Source organism: Euphorbia lathyris, chromosome 1, assembly GCF_963576675.1.
Source record: "Euphorbia lathyris chromosome 1, ddEupLath1.1, whole genome shotgun sequence".
NCBI classification, from domain to species: Eukaryota; Viridiplantae; Streptophyta; class Magnoliopsida; order Malpighiales; family Euphorbiaceae; genus Euphorbia; species Euphorbia lathyris.
This window is the reverse complement of record NC_088910.1, coordinates 120,563,051-120,586,267: the sequence shown is the minus strand read 5'-3', so window position 1 is coordinate 120,586,267 and position 23,217 is coordinate 120,563,051. Positions and strand designations below refer to the sequence as shown.

At 40.0% G+C, this 23,217-nt stretch overlaps 1 long non-coding RNA gene across 1 annotated transcript; it reads right to left on the bottom strand.

Annotated features, from left to right (window-relative positions):
* Positions 1-20,060: 20,060 nt before the first annotated feature.
* LOC136214502 (uncharacterized) lies at positions 20,061-23,001 on the bottom strand. Its single transcript, XR_010681590.1, has 3 exons — positions 22,574-23,001; positions 20,918-21,025; positions 20,061-20,854 (listed from the first exon to the last, which is right to left on the bottom strand). It is a non-coding gene; the product is annotated as an uncharacterized lncRNA (long non-coding RNA).
* Between the last annotated feature and the right edge of the window lie 216 nt (positions 23,002-23,217).

Sequence of the window (23,217 nt, the reverse complement as noted above, 5' to 3'; positions counted from 1 at the left end):
CAGATGCCAGTCATCTCATAGATGAGAATGATTTTATATCCCAATCAGGATACTTGTTTATCTTGAATGGGGGCAGTCAGTTGGAAGAGTTCCAAGCAGGGAAGCGTGGCGTTCTCTACGACCGAGTCTGAGTACATCGCTACTGCGGAGGCAGCAAAGGAAGCAGTTTGGATTAAGAAGTTCAGTAGCGAACTTGGTGTGGTGTCTGACATTGTGAATCCCATTACTCTATACTGTGATAGAATCTATATACCTTTTAACCATAAATATTTTAATAATTATCAAATTAAAAAAAAATCTGATCGGACGCCCTCGTAAGCTGGAGGCCCTAGGCGGCCGCATAGGTGGCCTACCCCTAGAATCGGCCCTGCCAATTGGTATTGTCTTCTTCTTCTTCTTCTTCTTTTTTGGTTCTGATGATTATTTTTTCTGGGTTTTTTTCTGTGTTTCTTTTCATTTTGATGCTTCAAAATTTGATTTATAAGATTCCTCTGGTCTTCTTTTTCATTCTTATATGCTATATGATTTCAACGATGCAATAATGATACAGGGCCGGCTCTAGGGGGAGGACACCTAGGCTGCCGCCTAGGGCCTCCGTCTTACGGGGGCCTCCGATCAGAATTTTTTGTTATTAGGAGGGAAAAAAGATATAGAGTACACAAGAGTCGATAGGTCTTGTCATCATGCTTCTCTCTAGCCACCCACTCTTGCCCATTCCTCCCCCCTTTCTCACGTCGCTGTCCGTCATCAGATTGTAGCGTTATCCGCTGGATCAAAGCAAGCTACTCTCCTCTTGGCAGTTGCAAAACATGTTGTATAACAACCTTTTTGACTTATCAATTCAAATATGCATAAAACACTAATTAGTCCTTGTTTTAAACAAGATTAAACTTATACTAATCCCAATTTATCTCAAATGGTATGTTTAAATATGGTCATTTTCGTGCCTAACAAAGAGTCAACTTTACAATACTTAAAAACAAAAAGTAATAACAGCTGAATCAAAACATGTACCAAGTGATTGTTTGATTTTCCTTTTTGAATCATATTATCATGTTATATATAGGGTTATATCTCTAAGTGAGGATAATTGAGAAACTAATTCTCCTTATTTTCCTATAAAAGACTGTTTTTTAATCTATGATTAAAAATGATCCTACAAAAAATATTATAATTTCTTTTATATATAAAAAAATAAAAATATTTATGTATGTATTTTTTATTAAAAATATTTATATTAATTTTTTTATGAATGAAATATTTACTGTTATTAATATAGTTACAAAAAAAGTATGAAACTGTTTCAATTTATCGAAAAATTGATGTGACGGTTAAATAATAGTCAAACTAATCTCTTCAAAATTTCGACAGCGCGGGAATAAAATTGATCTTACTTGAAAACATTAGGATTAAATTTGCATTATTTCATATATTAGAACTAAATTTGCAGTTCGCTTGAAACTCTAAATTTACACGTATATTTAATCATGATTCATAGTAATAAATTTATTAGAAAATAAAAAAACTAATTTCTAATTTTTAACCCCAATGTTTTCAAGTAAGATTAATTTTAGCCCTGCGTTATCGAACATTTGAAAAGACTGATTTGACTATTATTCAATTGTCACATCCGACATTCCAAAACAATTTTATCGTTAAATTGAAGCAGTTTCGTATATTGTTTTTAACTATATTAGCAACACAGTAAACATTTTAGATAGTTTGACAAAAAACAATTGTGATAAATTTATATATAGCATATTTAGTTTTTAACATTTTAATATAATTTTTGTTAGTATATACTAAAGATTTGATATTCACATTTCAAGTGAAGTACAGATTTGATAGAATAACTGAGTTCAAGAATGGAGACAAGGGATAGGTTGGTAGGGCTAAGCCTCCCTAGCCACCAGAACTACACTTACAATGGATGGTTTTGGCCTTCTATTTCTGAACAATTAAGGTTTAGAGTGCTTAATTAACTAATTGAGCTTGTATTTAATTACAAATCCAACTTGATTAATATATTATAATTTTTTCTAAATTTGTTCAAAACGACTCAATCGTATTGTTGTAATCCAAATTTAGCTTAATTTTGAGAACGGCAATCCTTACTTTTTTCAATTACGGTGTAATCAGCACCGTAATGGCATTTTTGTTTGAGTCTAGTATATACCAGTCCATTTGAAAGAAATATTTCCTAACCAATATCATATTAAGGGTAAATTTCATCAATGGTGTACAACATTTGCTCCATTTCACACTTTGGTGTACAACCTTCATTTTGTCACACTAATATGTACAACCTTATCGGTGACCGCACATTATGGTGTACAACAGGTAAAAATGACTGGTCAACTCGAAGTCAACGCACATCATCGATTTGATTGGTCAAAAAGTAAAAAATTAACAAATTACTTATATACCCTTATTTCCTTAATTCTTTATGTCTGGTAATACAAATACCTCAAGCTAATTTTCTGAACATCAATGGCAGAAATAGATTTAGTAAATTCTTATCTAACTTCATCCTTTTTAATCTCGTAATTCGATGTCGTAATTCACTAAGATCAACAGTGAATCCTTTCTTTGAAGAGAGAAGTTTAGTGAGAGAAAGTGAGTTAGAGAAAGAAATAAATTTGAAGAGAGAGAAACAAATAAATTTGAAGAGAGAAAGAAATTTGAGTAAAGAAGATGAAGAGGTGGAGAGATAGGGGTAAAAAAGAGAAAGTCATCAACTTAATTTTTTTTTAATTTATGGGTCCCACTTTTACTAATAATTAGGATGAAAAATGATGATGTGTCGCGTTGACTTCGAGTTGACCGGTCACTTTTACCTGCTATATACCATAGTGGGAGGTCACCAATAAGGTTGTACATATTAGTGTGACAAAATGAAGGTTGTACACCAAATTGTGAAATAGGACAAAGGTTGTACACCATTGATGAAATTTACCCATCATATTAATAATAATTTTTTTCAAAGAGAACCAAATTGGTATTTAATCTTTGTGTCAGATGGATCTTAAGTACCCGCTTGACCTTTTAGTTTAATTGGTTCTATGATATGGTACCAGAACCGCTTGGATCAAACGGTTGAGGATTCGAGCCTTGACAACCTCTTTAATTTGTGGAATTAAAAACATATGATGGAATGAACTTGTGTTGTAAAGGCCATTTGCGTACATGATATGTCAGAAATTAATATAAGATCTATCGTTCACCTTAACTATCAACTTTTTAATATCAGAAAGTAAATTGCGATTCGTACGTTATAATTTCAACGAAGTCTTGTTTTTTCTTGCTTGAAAAGAGATTGATGATCATTCTTCTACAATTGAATTAATTCTTCATTGCTCACAAAATTTACCGTCTTGTGTCAAATTGCAGCTCTAATAATTTATAGATTTTATTATAGAATATGCATAATTAATATTGAGTATTAAGTTTATTCACAATTAATGATTAGCTCTCTTTTCCTATTCTAGATAAATTCCAAGCTCTCAAAAGAGAGAGATTTTATCTTTAATTATCCTAACCTGGTTTGACTTAAATTAGTTTTCAAACAAGGTACGAGTCTACGTGCCTACAAAATGGCAACCTATGAATATTGAAGACTTGTACTGAAATTTGTCATTTATCTTTGTTGCATTTAGCAATTTATCTTTTGTTCTTGGAACGAGTCCATTTTTCTATAAACCTTATTTTGTTTGTTATGGTTTATGTTTCAGATTCAAGAGGAATAAAATGATGCGGACATCCTAACTGGGATCGCTGATCACACGCACTCTGGCGGATCCTCAGACATCGGACCCACGGAGGTTGTACCTAGGAGGGCGGATCCCCAGGACATACAAGCGGGGCGAATCTAGGAATACACAAGGAGGCGAATCAACATCTACCCCTGGGCGGATCTCGATTTACTTCCTCCCGAAGTTATTCACCAACAACCCTGACAATCCGTACCTATACCATTGTACTGATTGTCGGGGCGTATCACCTATTTTACCCTTTTATGGATAGCCTTATTGAAACCCTAGTAGGGGTAATCCTTATCTTTTATTATCTTTAAGGGGATGTATTTAGACCCCCCATTTTTGTAAGGATAAGAACAACTTTTATCAATCAAAAATCATTCTCTTTGAGAACTTAAGGTTTATACCTTGTTATTGGGATTCACTCCTTCTAGTTTAGCTAGAGAAGAACCTCTTTGTTGGTTTACGATTAAAACCTTCATTTATCGCTTTCAATCTGTATCAGTTGGTATCAGAGCCGATCGTTTCCTGACCCGAAACTTCTTTTGGCAATGGTTCAACCCCGACAACCGCAAGATTCCATGGAAACCAGTGACCAGAGGTATGAGGAGCTGAGGGAGCACCTCGCGGAGCAGATCCAAGCCAGCCATGAGCGGCAGAGGCAAACCGACCAACGGTTCCTGGAGCTAGCCACCTCCCTAGAAAACTTCAAACTGGAGGTTCTGGCCCTAATCCGACCAGCCGCGGGAGGCTCAACCCAGAGAAAGGAAGGAGTCCCTGAACAACAGCTTCCACAAATGGGTCCTAGGGATCCTGAGGTAAGAAGACCCAACTTTGTCCTTGTGCATAACGCTGATAGTGATAGTGATGACTTTGAGGGTATCGGGAATGATGATACAGTTAGAACTATGAGGGATGTTGGGCCTATTGACAACCGACGTGTGGAGGTTGCTAGAGTATACCCAGGTCTAGGAAACTTTGATAGAGATGATGCCTTTAAGCTAAAAATAGACTTACCGTCTTTTAGAGGCGAACTGGATATAAAGGGATTCTTAGACTGGTTATCGAAAGTGGAACGTTTCTTTGAGTATGCTGGGATTCCTAATGAGAGGAAAGTGAGGCTGGTGGCGTATCGCTTGAAGGGTGGCACATCAGTTTGGTGGGATCAGATGAGGGAAGAGAGAAGAAGAGGGGGCAGAGATCCGATTCGATCTTGGCTACGGATGAAGGCGATGTTGAGGGAGCGGTTCTTACCGCCGGATTATGAGCAGTATATTTACAGCTCCTACAAGGGATGCTCTCAAGGGACCCGAAGTGTCCATGAGTATACCTCCGAGTTCTTGAGGCTTTCGGCAAGGGCCAACTTGTCAGAAACTGAAAGCCAAAAGACCTCTATGTATCTCGAAGGGTTGAGATACAACATCCAGGATCGTATTGGCACACAGATGGTGGTTCGGGTACAAGATGCCAGGAATTTAGCCCTCAAGGGTGAATCCCAACTAACCGGGAGATCCAGGAGATCCGCCACTACTGAGTATACGCCTGGAGGAAGAGATAACATGAAGCCTTATGACAAAGGCAAGCAGGTGGCGAGTGCCAGTGGGGTCAAGGTCAACAGTGTAGGAAGGGGATCTATCGGAGATACTAGGCCGTACAAGGAAGCACCTATACCACCTAAGAGCAGCAATCCGTATGCGAGGCCAGCGCCTTTTAAATATTTTCGGTGCAATGAGCCAGGCCATAGATCCAACGAATGTCCTAGGAGGAAGAGCGCTAACATGGTGGAGAGGTATGAAGATGACTATATCGAAGAGGATGAAGTATTTTGTGAACCCTTAGGAGAAGATGACGATGAGGTGGACGAATAGAGATACGCCATTCATGTGGTACGACGTTTGTTAGTCTCCAGCTGGATAGAGGAAGATCAGAGGCACAGACTATTCAGGACCCGCTGTCTCGTGAAAGGTGGGTGATGCAATGTGATAATAGATAGTGGGAGCCAAGAGAACATTGTGAGCAGCAGCACCGTTCAGAAATTCGGGTTATTGGCGGAGGCGCATCCCGACCCCTATAGGGTGGGATGGATCAAAAACGTGGGTGAACTTAGGGTGACCCAGAGATGCAGGGTACCTATTGCGATTGGTGATTACAGTGATGAAGTCTGTTGTGATGTGGTCGATATGGATGCCTGCCACCTATTGTTGGGCCGACCCTGGCAGTTTGATAACGATGCCATCCACGCAGGAAGAGAAAACACTTACAGGTTTGTGAAGGATGGGGTGAAGTTCGTCCTTACGCCAATGATGAGGGAGCCAAAGGCCGACGAGAAGTCTACCTTGGTAGTCTGTCCTACACACAAATCATTTGTCAACGAATGTGAAGAGAGCCAGATGGTGTATGTGGTAATGGTTAAGGCGAATCACGAATCCGCCCAAAGGGGCAAAAGGGAGATGCCAACTGAGGTGACCCGCCTACTTGGCGAATATCAAGATCTGTTCCCTGAAGAGCTTCCAAGTGGGTTACCACCTTTGAGGGACATCCAACATCATATCGATCTTGTGCCCGGGGCTAGTTTGCCAAGCCTTCTCCATTATCGAATGAGTCCGAAGGAAAACGACATCATGAGGCAGAAAGTGGAAGAGCTCATTGAAATGGGATACGTTAGAGAAAGTATGAGTCCATGTGCCATTCCAGCCCTACTTACGCCCAAGAAGGACGGATCTTGGCGGATGTGTGTGGACAGTAGGGCCATTAACAAGATCACTATCAAGTATAAGTTCCCTATCCCAAGGCTGGATGATATGCTAGACCAACTTGGCGGATCCCGAGTTTTCTCCAAGATTGATCTCAGGAGCGGTTATCATCAGATACGAATTCGATCTGGGGATGAGTGGAAGACCGCCTTCAAGACCAGAGATGGATTGTATGAGTGGTTAGTTATGCCATTCGGGATGACTAACGCCCCCCAGTACTTTTATGAGACTGATGAATCAGGTGCTTCGCCCGGTGATTGGAAAATTTGTAGTTGTGTATTTTGATGACATCCTGATTCATAGCGAGACCTTGGTGGAGCACGTGGAGCATTTACGGATAGTGTTTGACCTGTTAAGGAAACACCAGTTATACGCCAACACTAAGAAGTGTGATTTCGTCATGGAGAGCCTGGTTTTCCTTGGGTTCGTGGTTAGTGGCGATGGGATCCAAGTTGATGGGGAGAAGGTAAGAGCCATCCGAGAATGGTCCACTCCGAGGAATGTGGGGGATATCAGAAGTTTTCATGGGCTAGCAACGTTTTATCGCCGATTTATCAAGAACTTCAGTGCCATAGTGGCCTCGTTGACAGAATGTTTGAAGAAGGGAAGGGGGTTCGAGTGGGCGGATGCCCAGGAGAAGAGCTTCGCCCTGATCAAGGAAAAGTTGAGTACAGCGCCCGTGCTGGCGTATCCCAATTTTGATAAACTGTTCGAAGTTGAGTGTGATACCAGTGGAGTTGGGATTGGTGGAGTCTTGATGCAAGAAAAGAGGCCCATTGCATATTTCAGTGAGAAGCTCTGTGAGGCACGGCAAAAGTGGGCCACGTATGATCAAGAGTTTTATGCTGTAGTAAGGGCGTTGAAAGTGTGGGAACATTACTTGGTGGGGAAAGAATTCATCCTCTACACTGACCATCAAGCTCTCAAGTACCTGGGAAGTCAGAAGCAACTTCGAAGCTCCATGCATGCCCAGTGGTCCGCCTTCATAGATAAGTTCCCCTATAAGCTTGTCCATAAGGCTGGAAAACAGAACAAGGTGGCGGACGCCTTGAGTCGAAGGGTGTCACTAATAAAAACAGTCAACCTGGAGACCGATTATTTTGAACACATCAGAGGAGAATACTTGGCGGATCCTGACTTTGGTAGTATCTGGGAGAAGTGTCAACACCAGTATGGGGATGGGGCGTATCACCTGATGGATGAGTATCTCATGAGGGACAACCAACTTTGCTTACCCTGCACTTCCATCCGCGAGAAGGTTATTCGTAATCTACATGGCGGATCCCTTGGAGGACATTTTGGGCGAGACAAGACATATGAAGCAGTGAGTTCCCGTTATTTCTGGCCTAAGATGAGGAGAGATATTGCCTACTTAGTAGAACGATGCTATATTTGCAAGACCGCCAAGGGACGCACTACCAGTACTGGCTTACAGCTACCTTTGCCTGTGCCAGAGACCATATGGGAGGATCTGTCCATGGACTTCGTCCTAGGGTTGCCTAGAACTCAGAGAGGCATGGATTCCATCTTTGTTGTGGTTGATCGGTTTTCAAAGATGGCCCACTTCATACGTTGCTGTAAAACTAATGATGCCTCAGCGACTGCTAAGCTATTCTTCAAAGAGATTGTCAGGCTACATGGTGTACCTAAGAGCATTGTCTCGGATCGTGACACGAAGGTCCTCAGTCACTTCTGGCGAACGTTGTGGGCTCTGTTTGATATGTCTCTGAAGTTTAGTACCACCGCCCACCCTCAAACAGACGGATAGACCGAGGTGGTCAATAGAACCTTGGGAAACTTACTGCGCAGCAAATGTAAAGATAAGCCCAGGATGTGGGATGTGGTTTTAGCCCAAGTTGAGTTCGCCTACAACGGCTCTGGACATTCGGGAACCGGGAGATCCCCATTTGAGTTAGTATACACGAAGACCCCAAATCACGTCCTTGATATAGCCCATCTTCCTAAAGGAAACGTGACTGCCAACCAGCTGGCTAGGGATTATGTGCAGATGCACCAAGAGGTGAGAGAGACTCTTGAGGAGAGAAATCAGAAATTAAAGGCTAAGGCGGATGACCACCGTAGGCACCAGCAGTTTGAAGTTGGGGATGAGGTTATGGTATATTTGGGCAAAGAGAGACTCGCCAACGCCACAAGCAGCAAGCTTCGGCCTAGGAAATACGGGCCATATAAGGTCACCAAGAAGATCAATGCCAATGCCTATCATATAGCATTGCCGAATTGGCTTGGTAAAATCTCACCGGCGTTCAACATCCGTGACCTTAGCCCGTGGAAGTCGGATGGCCCTTTGGAGTTCAACATAGACAAATCAGTGCCGAATTCTTTTAAAGAAGGAGAGAATGATGCGGACATCCTAACTGGGATCGCTGATCACACGCACTCTGGCGGATCCTCAGACATCGGACCCACGGAGGTTGTACCTAGGAGGGCGGATCCCCAGGACATACAAGCGGGGCGAATCTAGGAATACACAAGGAGGCGAATCAACATCTACCCCTGGGCGGATCTCGGTTTACTTCCTCCCGAAGTTATTCATCAACAACCCTGACAATCCGTACCTGTACCATTGTACTGATTATCGGGGCGTATCACCTATTTTACCCTTTTATGGATAGCCTTATTGAAACCCTAGTAGGGGTAATCCTTGTCTTTTATTATCTTTAAGGGGATGTATTTAAACCCCCCATTTTTGTAAGGATAAGAACAACTTTTATCAATCAAAAATCATTCTCTTTGAGAACTTAAGGTTTATACCTTGTTATTGGGATTCACTCCTTCTAGTTTAGCTAGAGAAGAACCTCTTTGTTGGTTTACGATTAAAACCTTCATTCATCGCTTTCAATGTGTATCATAAAAGCAATATTTGGGGATCTTTCAAATCAATGAAACCCTCAATTAAATGATATGGAGTTCAAGTTCAAACGAGGGTTAATTGTATTTTTTTTTGGGTAAATTCTAAAAAAAAAACTCTGTGGTTTCATGTTCTTCCAAAAAAACCCTTGTGGTTTGTTAATACAAAAAAAGGACTGTGGTTTGCGCCGTTACCCCGAAAAACAGAAAATGACTTAACACCGTTAAAGTGCTGACGTGGCACAAGGGTAAGGTTGGAAATTCGAATTTTTATTTATTTATTTTTTTTCACTCTCTCTCCTCCTCCTTCTTCTTCCTCCTGATTCTTCTTCTTCCTCCTACTTCTTCTTCTTCTTCTTCTCTCCTTCTCCTTCTCCTTCTTCTTTTTTTTTTCTATTTTTTTTTTTAATTTCCGATTTCCGATTTTCAGATTTCTGGACAGAAATCTGGAAATTTCCAAATTTCTGGAACTATACGAATTTAATCATGGAAGATTCAAAACCAGTACACGACATTCCACTCCAAAACCCCAATTTAAATCCAAATCCTCCCCCAAAACCCTCACCTACTCTTTCACAACAATCGCCGCCATTGCCCGCATCAATGCCACTGCCACACACATCGGCACCTGTATCTATGCCGCATCCACCTGCAACTGCGCCTGTATCTATGCCACCACCACCGCCGCCGCCGCTTGCACCAGCAAGTGTCTCTCTCCCTCCCAGGAGCAAGAAACGGCCTCTTGAGAAACAGCCTCTACAATTTTTAATAATTTCATCAGCATTTCTGCTGGAGCCGAGGGGTTCCATTTCGGCAATTTGATGTGCGATTGATCTGTTATTATGTTAAAACTTTGGTTCATATGTCGTGATCTTATCTTCAATTTCAAAGTTTTTGATGTTTGGAAAGTTTTGGGTTTTGTTTTGGAGCTGGTGATTCCTTTGCGGGATCGTAAACCCATGAAAATTCGTTGCTCATTTTTTTTTCCCGATCTTGAATGATCGGATTCCAGGACCTAATTTCTTTCAGTTGTTCTTTAGTAGAAGAGGAGAAGGAAGAAGAAGAAGTAGGAGGAAGAAGAAGGAGGAAGAAGAAGGAGGAGGAGAGAGAGTGGAAAAATAAATAAATAAAAAAAAATCGAATTTCCAACCTTACCCTTGTGCCACGTCAGCACTTTAACGGTGTTAAGCCATTTTCCGTTTTTCGGGTAACGGCGCAAACCACGGTCCTTTTTTTTGTATTAACAAACCATAATGATTTTTTTGAAAGAACATGAAACCACATGGGTTTTTTTTTGAATTTACCCTTTTTTTTTTGAAGAAGACATTTAATTTATATTAATGTTTAAATTATTTTAATTTACGATTGTCTCACTTTGTTGTTTTTTAAATAAATTGTTGTAGAAGATAAAATCATAATCAAATTAATTATTAATAAATAATTTTTTTATAATTCAAATATGAACTAAATAGATACAAACAACTGCACAAACATGATGAAAAAATGAGTTTTAAGCAAGTCGTTATATCTTTCACATTTCAAATAAAAATGAATTAGAATGTCTATTTGGGAAAAAAAATATATGCAACATATACAACAACAACAAAGCCTTAGTCCCGAAATGATTCGGAGTCGGCTAACATGAACCATCATATAAAACCGTGAAATCAAATTGTGTCATCGATACAAATTCGCTCCCTCCACTCTGTCCTATCCACTATCATATTTTCCTCAATTCCCAATAAACTCATATCACTCTCGATCACCCTCCTCCAAGTTTGCTTAGGTCTTCCCCTACCCCTCACCACTACATCCCTTTGCCACTCTTCGGTTCTCCTAACCGGCGCATCAAGCGCTCTACGTCTCACATGGCCAAACCACCTGATGCGGGGCATCTTTCCCTAGGATCGAGTCCGAACAAGGGAAGTCGGAGGAAGAACCAAGCACGAGCAACAAGCGTGTATGGAGGCTCAAAACAGTGCCACACATATCACCATCAGCTTAGACACGCTCCGCGTGTCTAAAGGTACGCCCCACGTGAAGGAAGATGATCCCGGAGAAAAGTTCATCAGCCAAAGTACGCCTCGTGTACTTCTGGGCACGCCTCGAGTATAAGGGCTACTGATCCAGAGAAGGGCTCATCAGCCAAAGTACGTCTTGTGTACTTCTGGGCACGCCTCGAGTACTTGCACTTTTTCAGGAACTTGCTCCTTACTCTAGCTTCCTGGTTATTTACACCTTTGGTCCCTCAGCTCCTCTCCCTCCTTCAAATCAACCCCCTCCACTTACCTTTACCCCATTTACCCCTTATCTTTATGTTCTAATTAGCTAAGCTCTTTACCCTTTATGTAATTAGGCAAGTAGGGTTTTTGAGATGATATAAATTCATCTCTTTCTTGTAATTCTTCTTCAACTTTTTATCAATCAAATTAAACTCTTCTTCAAGAAGCTTTGTTAAGGTTTATCCTTCAACAATGGGGATTTTGTTATTCCTATGGATTTAGTCCATGAATTGGGATCCACTCCTTCTAGTTTAGCTAGATAAGTTGTTAGCCTTTGTGAGTTTACGGTTTAAAACTCTCAGATAAATCCGATCTGCATCAGTTGGTATCATAGCCGATCGTTTTCCTTGAACGGAGACTTCTTTCGACGATGATTCAACCGAGTTTTCTACAAGCCATTAGAGATTATGCCACCAAGAGCCTTGAAGTACTCCAAACCGAAGCAAGGGAGATGGATGTTGAGCTTGCCGAGATGAGGAGGAAGACTATAGAGAACTTGGAGCAAGAAAGGCTAGAAAGGCTACAAAGAGGCAACCGAAACAAACGTAGGCGACAACGTCGGGCCCAACGGAAAAAGGATGAAGAAACCTCCATGTTGTCTCCTCAAGGTTCATCCCAAATCTTTCCTCCATTATACAAGAAAGAGGTAAACCCAACATTTTCAAATTCTCATTTGGGAGTTATGGATGAATTTATTTCTAGTGAGGGATTGGATGTTGGTGATGTTATTTGTGAACTAGATTCTCATTTTGGGTTATTTGATAATGATGTTGTGAATGAGAATGTGGATTTATGTGTGGATGAGGAGGAAGGAGTGTTGATAGGGGAGGATGTTGGGGAAAACAATGTAGCAAGTGATGCTCCCCAAGTGTTTGATGAAATGCCTCTTAAGCATAGCTACATATGTATGCTTAAGGACATTGAGGATATTTGTCTTGAAGAGGGGGAGAAGGAGTTTGGGCTTATTTATCTCTTTGAGGAGAGTGTTGAAATTCATTTATGTCTGGAGGTTGATGACTATGGAGATGGGAGAGATGTTGGTGGTTCTACCATGTTGGGTTGTAGCATGTCTTTTGAGTCGGACGACTTGGCACGTGAGTTAGTCGGTTCGAATTATGTAGAGGAGTGGGAGGAAACGAAAGGTCATGGGAAAAGACGGATCGTGGATGAAGATGGAAATGAATTTGAGTATGTCCATGAAGAAGATGAGTTAGAAGAGGATGATGATGAAGAGGAGAACCAATCCGAGAATGAGCTAGTAAGACATGAGGAGCATGATTATTGTGAAGGCGAATTCGAGGATGAGGTTGAAGAGAGAGAGCACGCTTCTGTAGATGAGATATGTGAAGATGGTGAACTTTGTCATAGTGCATATGAGTTTGATTATGATGAAGATGGTAGAGTTTACCATGAGGAGGATGAATGTCAACGGATTGAGTGGAACCAATATGGGACCGCTTATGAAGAAGATGAAGATGGGATCTACTATGATGAGAGTGGACGTCGGTGTGTTGAGTGGGATCGACACGGGACTCCATATGAAGATGATGAGTGTAGATTCTATTGTGATGATGAGTTGGAGGATGTTGACCGGTCCTATAACGAAGATATTTATGAGCATGATGGAGGGAGGGTCCATTATGGCGAAGAGTTTGGAAATGAAGAGTGGAACCGCAATGAAGACACTTGTGAGAATGATGAAGAAAATCGGTTCCAAGATGAGGATGAGGCGAGAAGTGTTGAGTATGAAGACACCTATGAAGTTGATGATGGTGGCAATGAGCACAATGTGTATTTGGTGACTAGGGTGTCAATGCCTAGTGAAGAGGAGCCTAGCCAACGTCATCGATTATTTAGAACTCGATGCTTAGTTCGTGGGAAGAAGTGTGAGATGGTGATCGACGGAGGAAGCCAAGTGAATATCATTAGTCGATTCGCCATGAGCAAGTTTGGGTTGGTTCCCGAGCCACATCCTAGTCCTTACCGCCTTGGTTGGGTCAACGAGGTGGAAAAGCTTCAAGTTACTCATTGGTGTAAGGTTCCTTTCACTATTGGAGCTTATGGGGATGAAGCTATGTGTGATGTTGTGGAGATGGGTGCTTGTGATGTGCTACTTGGTAGGCCATGGCAATTTGATTGTGATGCCTCCCATGCGGGAAGAAGCAACACCTACACCATACGCAAAGGCGGAATCCGATATGTCCTTATACCTTTGAAGAGTTCTCCTAGTAAGAAAATGGAGACCACTTTGGAAGAATGTCCAACTCGGGAGTTGAATGTGAATGGGTGCATTGGTGGAACGGTTGAGACCTTGAATCATCTTGACTTGGGTTCCATGGTTGAGCTAGCTAGCCACTCTCCTAGTGAAGTCAAATCCCAAGAGGGGAATGAGGTTGAGAAGGGGAGTAGCAAAGTTGGAAGTGAGGAAGTAGAGCCGATGTTCAAAGGTGACAAGCACGTGTCTTTCAATGAGCCACCTATAGGGCTTCCTAAAGGGCTACCACCTTTGAGAAAGCTACCACAAGACATTGCATGGGATCCGGGAGATAGTGCACCTAGCTCTACATATGGTGAGTTGAGCTCTAGAGAAGAAGAGGAAGGTTTCTCTATGAAGCCTATTGATAGCACCGAGATGCCTAGCACATGCTACATGCAAAGGAATCGAGTCACTCATTGGGTAAAATCTAAACTTATTCTTTTGTGTTTTGTTGAAGTATATGTGTTGGAAGCTTGGTTGTGTATGTTGAAGGAGAACCTTTCCTATGAGGAGCCCATGAGGGGTGATCTTACCATGAGGCATGGGAGTTTATTGTTGAGGGAGGATCTTTCCTATGATGAGCCCATAAGGGGTGGTCTTGTCATGAGAAATGAGAGTTTTATGTTGAAGGAGGATCTTTCCTATGATGAGCCTATGAGAGGTGATCTTGTTGTGAGGAGTGTGAACTTCATGTTGAGGGAGAACATTCCCTATGATGAGCCCATGAGAGATGATCTTGTTGTGAGGAATGTGGACTCTATGTTGAGTGAGAACCTTCCCTATGATAAGCCTATGAGAGGCAAGCTTGTTGTGAGGGATGTGAGCTTTATGTTGAGGGGCAACACTTCCTATGATGGGACTATGAGGGTTGATCTTGTTGTGGACTTGGGTGATGGTTTGTTGAAGGGGAATGGATTCCCGTGGATTATAGAGAAGATGGAAGGAAGTCAAGACTTGGCAAATCCTAAATTCACTATTGGGTGCCTTATTGACATGAATGTGTGTGGGTATGTGTTGTGCTTGTTGAGGAAGCATCAACCTTATGAGGAGTCAATAAGAAGCGATCTTGTGATGAAGAGAGTGGGGTTTATGAAGTCTTTGATGAATGGGAAGAGCCGCCCGAGAGATGTTGAAGAGTTTGACGGAATTCAAGGCTTGGAAAACAAGGGCCAAGTTAGTAAGGTAGCAAGTCTTGAAGTTCCGGGATTGTTAACCCAAGGTGAGGATGGAGCTACTTTGTGTGAGCTTGGGTTCACTATGATGTGGGTTGACAAGTGTTGCTGGGATATTCCGTTTGATGTGGGCCATGGGCAAGGAGAGATTGAGCATGGTAGCCGGGTTAGTGGCATGAATGAAAGCGAGGGTCGGGCCTATTCAAGTCAAAATCATGTTTGGGTTGTGAAGAGTACTCAAGGGATCGCTCCAATTTGGGTTGATTTATGGCGCCGAGGCATGTCATTTGAGGTTGGCCATGTGCGAGTGGAGGTTGAGCCTAGCATCCGGGTTGATGGCATGAGGTACATTGAGGTCCGGGCATATTCGACTCAAGATCATGTTGGGGTTTTGAAGAATACTTGTGAGATGGACTCTAGTTGGGTTGATATGTGTCGTCGGGATATTCCATTCGAGGTAGGCCATGAGCGGAAGAAGGTTGTGTTGATTCCTCAAGTTCGTGATGGGGAGATCAAGAGGGTCCATGGGTGGTCCGTTCAGCGAAACAATGGGTGTGGGCAGACCATCCAAGCAGTTATGGGGAAGTGGTTTGACAAGCTTCTCCAAGACATACCATTCGATGTTGGTAGAGCACCCGAGATTGGTGGAGATTGGGAGATGAGTGCCATGGAAGATGGATGCCGGGGTGAAGTACTCATTGAGATATCGGGAAAGGCTCGTGAGGAGGAGGTGAGTCCGACAATATATAGAGTGGACTTCTTGAATTCATCTCGAACAACACTTTGGTTCGATTTGAAGGCTTAGGTTCATTCGCAACGAACACGTCTCAACAATGTATTGCAAGCAACTTGGGGTCAAGTTCTTTTTTTTTAAGAGAGAGTGAATGATGCGGGGCATCTTTCCCTAGGATCGAGTCCGAACAAGGGAAGTCGGAGGAAGAACCAAGCACGAGCAACAAGCGTGTATGGAGGCTCAAAACAGTGCCACACATATCACCATCAGCTTAGACACGCTCCACGTGTCTAAAGGTACGCCCCGCGTGAAGGAAGATGATCCCGGAGAAAAGTTCATCAGCCAAAGTACGCCTCGTGTACTTCTGGGCACGCCTCGAGTATAAGGGCTACTGATCCAGAGAAGGGCTCATCAGCCAAAGTACGTCTCGTGTACTTCTGGGCACGCCTCGAGTACTTGCACTTTTTCAGGAACTTGCTCCTTACTCTAGCTTCCTGGTTATTTACACCTTTGGTCCCTCAGCTCCTCTCCCTCCTTCAAATCAACCCCTTCCACCTACCTTTACCCCATTTACCCCTTATCTTTATGTTCTAATTAGCTAAGCTCTTTACCCTTTATGTAATTAGGCAAGTAGGGTTTTTGAGATGATATAAATTCATCTCTTTCTTGTAATTCTTCTTCAACTTTTTATCAATCAAATTAAACTCTTCTTCAAGAAGCTTTGTTAAGGTTTATCCTTCAACAATGGGGATTTTGTTATTCCTATGGATTTAGTCCATGAATTGGGATCCACTCCTTCTAGTTTAGCTAGATAAGTTGTTAGCCTTTGTGAGTTTACGGTTTAAAACTCTCAGATAAATCCGATCTGCATCACCACCTTAGTCGGTTTTTCTCTCATTTTATTCTCAAAAGATATATAATGACAAATTCACCCTATCTTATATTAAAACACAGTTACTTTCTACTATATTCCGTTTTTGATATTATTGTTTGTCGCTAAATTTTTCACACTATTAAATATAATTTAATCATAACTTAAATTGTCCCGTTTTGAGTAGAAAGTACTATACTCCCCATTGAAATGAAATGATACGGAATTGATAATGAATGTGAATATTTTGGAGATTCGGTCTCAAGTATAATCGAATCCTTTTCCTTCATCAGGACGTTCGGTCTAGTGGTGAATACACGATTAGTCTGTTGGAGGGACCAATTTTTATACATGTGTGTAATTTTATTTTACTAAATCGAACTTGCTCAATTTGTTTTCCGTATATATATACATGTTGTCGTCTAAGTGGTCCATAACCAATTTTACATATCAAAATAAAATTTCTCAAAATTAAGCTAGATTTGTACTAGAAAAGTAATATTGAGTCGTTTTAAACAAACTTAAAGAAATTTAATGCCTATCATAGTTGAATTTTATAATTAAATACGAATTCAATAAGTTAATTAACCACTTTGAACCTTAATTTGTCGGAAAGGGGGGGCCAAAAACCATCATAATAGGAGTCGTTCTAATGACCGAGGGAGCTGGAAACCATCCATGGTAGGGTGGTTCCGACGACCAAGAAGCCTGACCCCCACTTTGAACTTTAATTTGTCAGAAACGGGGGTTGAAACCATCCATAATAGGAGTCGTTCTAATGACCGAGGGGGCTGGAAACCATCCATGGTAGGGGTGGTTTGGGCGACCGGGGCCCTAGCTCCCTCTTGTCTCTGCCTCTAGCTTGGTCTATGATTGCAAAAGCTTGTTCATTTCTAAATTGAGATACCTCGGTCTCTATCCGTGGTGTAGCGCATCACAAAATAAGAAAGCTTGCCTTTATTAGAGTTCATTCTTTAGTAGATATATTCATTAGCCCGCTAACACGCCTAAGTCCACCTTCACGGATTGGGTTTGGACATATATAAATTTAAAAATTCACTCAGTCCAGTCCGAACCTATTCAAGCCTGCACATAAAATGATTGGACTTGAGATTTATATTAAAAGCCTGAACTTAACCCGCCTCAGCCCGCTCTTATATTATATATATTTTGTATATGTTTTTATTACCTTTATTTGATTTTTTTTGTTAAATATTTGTTGGTTATATATAATTATCTTTGTTGAGTTTATTGAATTAAATAACCATACTTTGATGTATTTTTATTGTTGATATTTATAGTTTAATATTATTTTTAAGGGAAAAGTACAAAAATAAACTTTGTGGTTATACCGGTTTTCGAACAACACCTATGTGGTTTAAAAGTTTGCAAAATGGTATCTTGCGTTTGATTCCGTTAGCAAACACATACCAAATTGACTAACGGTGTTAAAAGTCAAAAGAAAAACAGTTAATTTAGTCACTATATTTATTTATTTTATAAATTAATCCTCTTTATTATCTAATTATCACAAACAAACTCCAAAATTAAAAATAAAAATCAATTACACCATCTTCTTCATCTTTTTCTCTCTCTTATCTCTCTCCTCTTTCTTAATTTCTCTATAAAATCAATTGAATTTTGCTAATCCATAAAAAACAAAGAAGTACAAACGAACCGAAAATCTTCGGCTTCCCACACACAAAATAGATTACTGACTGTATAATTCGAATCATAAAACATGTATCCACATCTTATCTTCCAGTGGGAGGAATCAGCAGCTCAAGGACTGTAAAACACAAATCTAATAATTTCACTTTATTAGACAGTAATCTACATATATAATCAGCAAATAAACTCCAAAAAAATCGATTATATTATATAGTTAAAATTAAAATATCTTATACAACTGATTCAATCAATTCGAATGAAAAACAAAAGAGATTTAGGAATCATTTATCTGAACCGGAGCTTCATGCATTGACTTAGCGAAGAAATCATCTATCCTGCGAGTACCAGGCGCAACAGGCTTAGTAGCCACAGAACGATGGCGAGTGGCGAGGCTTCTCAGCCCCGGCTTATCGGAGGATTGAGTAGACATAGGTAGCGAATCGGGGAGGAAATCACTAGTTGGTTGGTGTCGCTTAACCGCGACTCGTATGTGTTCCAGCTTCACGGCCTTTCGCTTCGTCTCAATAGCAACTTCAGCCGATTTCTCTGCTATAAATCAGAGAAATAGCTCCATAGAGCTGGAAATGAGGAATAGAGCTTCCGAGGTGACTTTATTGATGTCTTTGTCCAGCTTAACGATTCTCCTGACCCGGCCTACTGGAAATTGGGGCCGGATTATCTCTTCCGTGTTTTCTTCACAGGCCATTGATGATTATCGGACTCTGATAAGCTGTAGGTGGAAACGCAAGGTAGGAGATTTGATATTTTGTGCGTGGGAAGCTGAAGATTTTCAGTTCAAGTGTCTTTGATTTTGATGGATTAGCATAATTAAATTTATTTTATAAAGAAATTAAGAAAGATGAGAGAGATAGGAGAAGAAAAATAAAAAATTAAAAGGAGATAGACAAGATGGTTAATTGTTTTTTATATTTAATTTTGGGGGTTGTTTGTGATAATTAGATAATAAAGGGGGTTAATTTATAAAATAAATAAATATAAGGACTAAATTAACTCTTTTTCTTTTGACTTTTAACACCGTTAGTCAATTTGGTATGTGTTTGCTAACGGAATAAATCTCAAGGTACCATTTTGCAAACTTTTAAACCACATAGCTATGTTTGAAAACAGGTGCAACCACAAGGTTTATTTTTGTACTTTTCCCTATTTTTTTTTTTTTGAATCATACTTTTCCCTATTTTTAATTAATTTTTTTTAGTATAAATATATAATCGTAGAATGGGTTGAGCTAGGTTTAGCAATCAGTTTTCTTACTTTGGTGCAGTCTGATCCAATGTAAATATAATACATGTTGTGTTAGGTTTGAACAATATAATTTAATTTATAATTTGATTAGGACTGGCCCATCTGATGGCAGATCTATTAATCTCATAATCATTTTATCCTAATTAGTCTAAGAATCTCCACTCATATAAAAATAATGTAATCTCCTTTTTAAAGGTACACAATTTTATCAAAGTTATCAAAACCAATCTGGTCCGACCAGTTCAATCAACTACCAAAAAACTATTAAATCGACTGGGTTAATAATCAAATCAAAAACCCAATTTGTGTTTTGCGGTTCACGATGGTTCTGATTGCATCTGTGAATTTTCTTTAAGGAAAATACAAAATTAAAACTTAAGATGTAAGAGTTAATTACTTAATAATAATAATAATTTATTATATTAAAATATAGGAAATCCAGAGACAATTAATTAGCACAATGCATTAATCGAATGCTAGTTAGGTCTCAAAAATCTGTGAAATGAGTAGAACTCGGAATTAGCATTCCAATGCATCTGACTAGGCTAGATTAGGATCCACAAACGAGCAAGTTACGATCTAGGGAAGTTCAAGATGGAATAGAGTTTTTATGAATACATTGATGAGTTTTAGGGTTTAGCTCCATCTCATAGTCGTAGACCGTCTCGTTATGGTTCCAACAGGATTGATCGTGCCTAAATCGGACTTCTGATTTTAGAGTTATGGCCCGCTAAAGCTTGTGGGCTTCGAAAAGCCTATTCCAAATGCTATTTGGCTCTTGGGATCGCGTATATGAGGTCTTGATTCTCTACAGGATGACGCATATGTGATCCTGATTCTCTACGGGACAACGTATACACAATCATGTAAGGTTGGTCCTCGGACCAATCCAGACCACGTATACGCGGTCTCATAGTCCCAAGCACTTGATGCAATCAAGATAGTGTATAATGTCTCGTGGGTGCGCATCCACTGTCCAATCAGAATTGCGTATCCGATTTGTTACGTGACCACGTCTATATGGTCCCATGTCTTTGCGCAACTGTGTATACATGGTCCTGCTCGAGCTAATAATTCAAATTTAATCTAGGTGGGAACTCCAATACCGATGATTGGCCCTGCCGAGCTTATGGAATGTTCCAATTGAGCCATAGCTCAAACAGTGCAGTAGATGTCATGGCGAGGATCAACCCTTGAGTGAAAACTCTGTCTGAGGGCCCCGTTGATAGCTGATTAACAACATAAGTAATGTCAGGATGTATAGTCATTGAACATATTAATCTGCATATTACCTATTTATAAGCTGAAAGAAGTGTGAAAGTATTGTTCTTCCATTTGACTGGGAGGCGGGACAGTTTCTGCCATTCTAAATCTCGTGTGCTTCTTAGAATCGAATGAGTCTCAAAAAGTGAATGAAACATTTATTTAGACTTGGACTGGAATAGAAATTATTAAACATTTAATACATTTAAATACATAATATTCTTTTACACCATATAAAATTATGAATAAAATTAAAAATAATAACTTTGTCCCGCCGCCCAGTCAAAAGGAAGGAATTTTTTTTACACACATTCATTCAATGCTCTTACACGCAAAAGGTTTGGAAGGAATTTTTTAATGACAACATAATGGATGTCATCTCGGATTTCTTTGCATGGTTTGAAGACCTACTTGCTAGCCACAGACAATAGACTGACAGTCACATTTTCTATCTCCTTTGGTGGATCTGGAAAAGTAGAAATCAGAAAATTTCACTAGTGGAAAAAGGGTCATTTGCACCGGCCATTTAGGGCCATTTGCATCGCTTTTTGGGCGATGCAAAAGCCCTCGACGCAAATTCATTTGCGTCGATCGTTGGTCGATGCAAATGAGACTGCATTTGCATCTGTCCTTTAAAAGGGCCGATGCAAATGAGACTACATTTGCATCAGCCCCTTAGAAGGGCCGATGACCGATGCAAATGCAAATGATGATTTTTTATTTAAAAAAAATAAAAAATTAATTTGGATTGAATGGAGCTCTGTACCAAATAGATGTACATATGTATATAATAGTTAATACTCATAAATATATTATCAAGGATATGCATTCTGTTCATTCAATTACTGACACAAATTCATGATCTAAACCTGCATAAAAGTATTGCATGAGTCCATAGCAGCAAAGGTTGAACAGCTGATCCAAAAATTGGGAAAATGTACCAGAAAGGCAAAAATGAATTGGTAAGAATCATACCACCAAATTCAGGAACAAAATCCAAAAAAAAACTGTTGTATAAATTTGCAGATGATTACAGTGTCATGAGGCTAAACTATCTCAGAACATAAAAGAACACCTCAAAGCAAGGCAGTTAGTACAATTTTTGCAGCAAAGAACCTCAAAAGCTGATTTAACTTTCTTAAGGTCTGCTCTAGGCCTCCATAGCCCAACCTTGTACTTGTGACCATAGTTCAAAATAAGGTTCCTCTACAAAATGATTATCATATCATATAATTAGTAACACCCACTCAATGTTCTTCACCATTCTAATCAAAAAATAAAAATGATGAATGCCTCCAAAAACCATCATGAATTTGCAGAGTATGTCGGTTCAGGGTTTCAGGATTGGTTTGGCCCTCACAGAAAAATTAAAAAATGCAAGCAAATGTATGGCTGAGGTCACATTAATGAAGAACCCGCAGATCCTACTAATGCATGAGTAGGGAAAAAGTTAGCCAAAGTCATGCAATAGAATCAATTTGAAGAAGATGAAGAACCTAATATCAATGATAAAAAACAGAACAACACTTAGGAATTAACTCAATATATTAATTCCAATTCACACATTATTTCCTAAAGCACAATTAAGGGAAAAAGTCCCTAAACCCATTCAAAATTAAAGAAATCCCATTCAAATTAAAGTTAACCCATTCAAAATCAAAGCAAATTCTCAAAAGTTAACTCACCTAATGTACCAAAATCCGACCCTTGACAGCAGACAGAGAGGTTCGAATGCAGACAATCCGCCCGAGAGAGAGAGAGATGAATCGAACTCCTCACGGGACTCCTAAAGCTCATAAAATACGATCAATTGGCACCAAAACGTACAACTCAAATTCTTTGAATACAATTAGCACTAGGATGGTGTACAAGCATTCTTTTCAATGGTGGAACATAACTCTCATGTGTGGTATTTCTCTTTAATTTGATACGAATCTACGATATAGAAAATTGGCCAAACAGACAGCATACTTCGATTGAGTGAAAGGAAGACGATGGAAAAGGAGAACAGAGAATATAGAAAGGAAGACAAGATCCTATGGAGTGGAAGCTTGATCGGAACTCTCGATTGAGTCTCGTGGATAGGAAGCTGCGATTTGAGTAGGAAGGAGAAGATGAGAAGGTCGGCTAAGTGGGAAGAAAAACCTTAAAATCCAAATTTATATGTTATTAAATGAATCAGTTGATATTTGCATCAGTCCTTTTGAAAGGGCCGATGCAAATAATATAGGTATTTGCATCGTTCCTTATAAAGGGGCCGATGCAAATGATTCAATTGATATTTGCATCGGTCCGTTTAAAAGACCGATGCAAATAATACAGTTATTTG